The sequence below is a fragment of the Brassica oleracea genome, chromosome C2, assembly GCF_000695525.1.
Source record: "Brassica oleracea var. oleracea cultivar TO1000 chromosome C2, BOL, whole genome shotgun sequence".
NCBI lineage: Eukaryota > Viridiplantae > Streptophyta > Magnoliopsida > Brassicales > Brassicaceae > Brassica > Brassica oleracea.
Genome location: NC_027749.1, coordinates 47,808,517 through 47,812,808, shown reverse-complemented (window position 1 = coordinate 47,812,808; position 4,292 = coordinate 47,808,517).

Below are 4,292 nucleotides of genomic sequence, written 5' to 3'. Positions count from 1 at the left end.
CTTCTCCTTCAGCTGAGCAGACCTGCTTCCTAAGAAGCTCATGAACCACATCTAACTTTACTCTAACTTCGTCTATCTGCTCTTTCCCTACGGATGCAACAGACTTCTTCCTCTCAAAGTCAGTGTTCTTGGTGTTGCTGCTGTTTGCTAGATTTTCTATCAGTCTCAAAGCTTCCACCGGATTCCTGGTGTAGAAGTTTCCCTCGCTAGCTGTATCAAGAGCCATCTGATACCTCAAGGTGATACCTCTGAAGAAAGTGCTCAGCAGTTGCACTTCGTTGAATTGCAGTTCGTTGAATCCGTGGTGTGGACAGCCTCGCCGGAAGAACTTGAATCTGATCCACACATCTTTGAAAGACTCTCCAGTCTCCTGCGCGAATGTAGCAATTTTGCTCCTCAAGTCTTCAGCGCATCCCACATCGAAGAAGTTTCGCAAGAAAGCATTCTTGATGTCGGTCCAGGATGTTAGAGATCATGTGGGTAGCTGCTTAAGCCAGTGCATCGCTTCTCCAGTCAGAGAATACTTGAAGAGCTTGCACAATAGGTAGTCCTCGGGGACTCCATCCATACGAATAGCAGCGATAAGATCATTGAACCTCTATAGATGGTCCTTAGGATGCTCGTGCGGTAACCCAGAGTAGGGTATCTGCGACACGAGTGTGTAGTACTGAGGCTTCAGCTCGAAATTCTGCTTCTTATTCTCTGGAAGTCGAATAGCTGATCTGTTGCCGTAGTACTCATCTGGACTATTGTAGTCAGCCAGTGCCCTTGGTCGAGCAGCCTCTTCTACAGGTTGAGCAGCTCATGTAGCATCAGTATCAGAGATTACATTCCCCTGAGCGTCTAGTTTATGACATGTTGCATTACGCAGATGACCATCCTGGTCATACAAGTTTCCATTCTCGTCCTGTCTGAGAATAACAATCGCAACCATGTTTCGCGACTGATGATCGATCGATGTACGCGGTGTAGTATCGATCGATGTCGAACGATGTAGATCGGTCGACGATGAAGGTCGGGTGTCGGTCGATGGTTGGGTGTGAGAATCGGTCGACGTGAATGCTGCTGCGTCGAGCCATGTGGAACGTTGATCTTTGCGGATAGTTCGTTCCAAGTGAGCAGGATCTTCTGAGAATAGCAGGTGTTTGTCCTTGTTGCTTCTGGTACTACTAGGCATGCACCTGAAATGACAAGAAAAAATTTTGTGTCAAAATGGGGGTAGAGAAAAGAATAAGAATTAATAACATTAAATCTGATGGCGATCAAAGCTCCCCGGCAATGGCGCCAAATTTGATACCACTCAAATTACCCTATGGAGTGAATTACTCTCTCAAATAAGAGGTTCAGTTGCAGTAAGGATCGAATCCACAAGGAGCTAGGGAACCTATTAAATCTAGTCAAATTATTAATTCTAAGTGTTTGTTGTTTTATGGTTTAGAAGTAAATAGAAATCTTGTTAATTGAGCAAGTCTATTGCTCGAGTAACAAGATGGTTGGGGGTGTAACTTATTGGAAGATATTAGATGCAGGATTTCTATTCAGGTATTGAAGATTATAATCCTATAGATGCCTAACAGTTGCATGCATGATATATTAAAGCTCAACTCCTTAATCACAGTGATCAGCGATGGCAATGTTTCACTGGTTAACTAACTAGATCTTGGATCTCAACTGTCGTCTTTTGATCACAAGAATGTGTCCATCGATGATCCTATAGAGATATCGATCGATACACCTTTCGCAATATCGTTTGATTGTCAGAAGACAATATCGATCGATGCTTCTAGCTAAGCCCTAGGCGCAGGTTGATAATGCTCACTAGTCTCCTAGATCAGCGGTTAGCATCTCTCTAGCAGTCCTAGCATGACATATTAGATTCAGGACAGGATGGTCAAGGATGCTTGACTCATGCTAATTCCTAGGTTCATGTTCTAGTTAGCAAGGCTAAAACAAGCATTAATGAACAATCAATCAATGAATATCACAACTTAGCAAATCTATAGTTGGGGCTAATCCCTTTAACCTATTCGAACCCTGAATCTAACAAGTGAACTACTCAGACATAGCTAAGCAATTCATGACACAAAATATAGATAAAAACTGCATAGAATAGAATAGATGAATCAATGGAGTTTCAATCACAAATCTCTCTATGATTTTCTCTCCTAAAACTCTGTGCTGATAATAAGAATACAATGGTGGCCAAAAGCTCTCTTGCCTCCTAACACTTAGGCAAGTATATAACTATTAGGTTAAAAACTCGTCAGAAGTAATCTTGTAATTTGATGAAGCCTTGGTTTAAAGTCGGTTGGAACCAAGTCACGCATCTAGCGTCTCGACATCGATCGATGGTACAGGATGTACATCGATCGATCATAATCTTCAATCGTCGAGGCTTCTCTTCTGTATCGATCGACGGCACTGGATGTCCATCGAACGATTGCTTCTTCTTTGTATCGACCTCTAATGGTCAGCTCGGATGAAATCTCTTTTAAGCTGGCACTTTTTTAGAACTGGTGTAGATTCTGAGCTGCCATCGACCATATAATTAATAGAAAGTTTTTTTTTCAAGTTATGACAAAGGCCTTCCAATATTTGAATGCATAAAGAAGTATAGATTATGACTTTTCAATCAAAAAGTTTAGAGGAGATGCTAAGACATGAGGTTACATGGGGAATTGGATTGTAGAAACATATCAAATTATCAAATTTAATTAATAGAACCATATATAGTTTGGGGAACACTAATATGTTTTAGCCACGACGACCTCCCACTGCAACCTCTGCCTCCTCTTTTTCCAACCGCTGTCAAAACCGTACCAAATCAATATCCAAACTAAACAATATGTCCCTACTATTCGGTAGGCCTGAGACTTTTATCCGAGATCCGGATTCGATCCGAGATTCGATCCGGATCCGATCCGAAAATCCGGATATCCGGAGGGGCCGAATCCGGATCCGGATAGTAAAATGTTGGATCCGTCAAAGCCGGATCCGGATCCGGATATCTTAATTTTTAAGTCCGGATATCCGGATCCGTAAGTTTTATTAATAAATATTTTAAAATAGTAATATCTATATATAAAAATTAATTTTATTTAATATATTTTCATTTTTATAATAATATATATAAATTTTATGTAAATTTTGTAATATTGTACATAGAAATAATTAAAGATGTTATATATATATTTTAAATTATTGTTAATATTTTATATATATATATTAATATTATTTTTTATTTATTTTAAGGATCCAAATCCGGATCCGGATATCCGCCGGATATTACAATTTTTAGGAGGATATCCGACACCCGGATATCCGAGAACCCCGGATCCGGATAAGGATAGTAAATTTATGGATCCGCCGGATAAGGATCCGGATCCGGATACCTTAAAATTGTCCGGATATCCGATCCGTCTCAGGCCTACTATTCGGTTAGTTTTTTTTTTGCTAAGTTAAAATCGTAATAAACCATTTGTGTTGGTCGTCTCTGTTATTAAATCCGTTGCCCTATCTTTTTGAATGTTTTTCATTTTCGTGGATCTTTCGTGAGAAAAATTGTGGGGCAGATTCATTGGCAAAGCAAGCCTTGTTGGCTGAGGTTGCCTTAATGAACTCACTGAATATTGGCTTTAACATTTAATGAATGAAAAGTTTGTGTTTCAAAAAAGAAAACTATTTGTGTTGGTAAAAACTAACCGATTAAATAAAGTTTAAAAATTTAACCAGTTAACCTACATAAATGAATATAAATTTATACTCCCTCCGTTCGGATATAAGTGACGTTCTACAACATTGCACACCAATTAAGAAAGCTAATGTGATACCTATTTTAACCTTTTTCATTAGTGTTTAATGTTTAATTTATTTCATATCATTATTACTAGAGACCATTATTCGGTCAAAAGGACGTTGATCCCACCTTTTCTTAGTCGTGAACTATTAATAACATAACAGTTTCACATACAAAAACCTTAAATGCTTAATTAATTCTTTTAGTCAAATACGTATATGTGTGTTGAACTGAGAATGAAGAAATGCACGAGTAAAGAAGATTTCAGTGTTTAAATTCTCCAAAAATTTTTGAAGCATGGAGCCAAAACTAAAAATTTTAAACTGATAATGGAGCCAAACCAAAAAAATTGATTATGCTATATATTGACAGAAACAATCGACTGAATCACAATCACTTATGGATTCTAACTTTAATTTGAATCTTCCATATATAGCCAATGAAAATGAGTTTTTATTTGATCTAAATCAAACACCAACAGATGAAGAAGTAGATC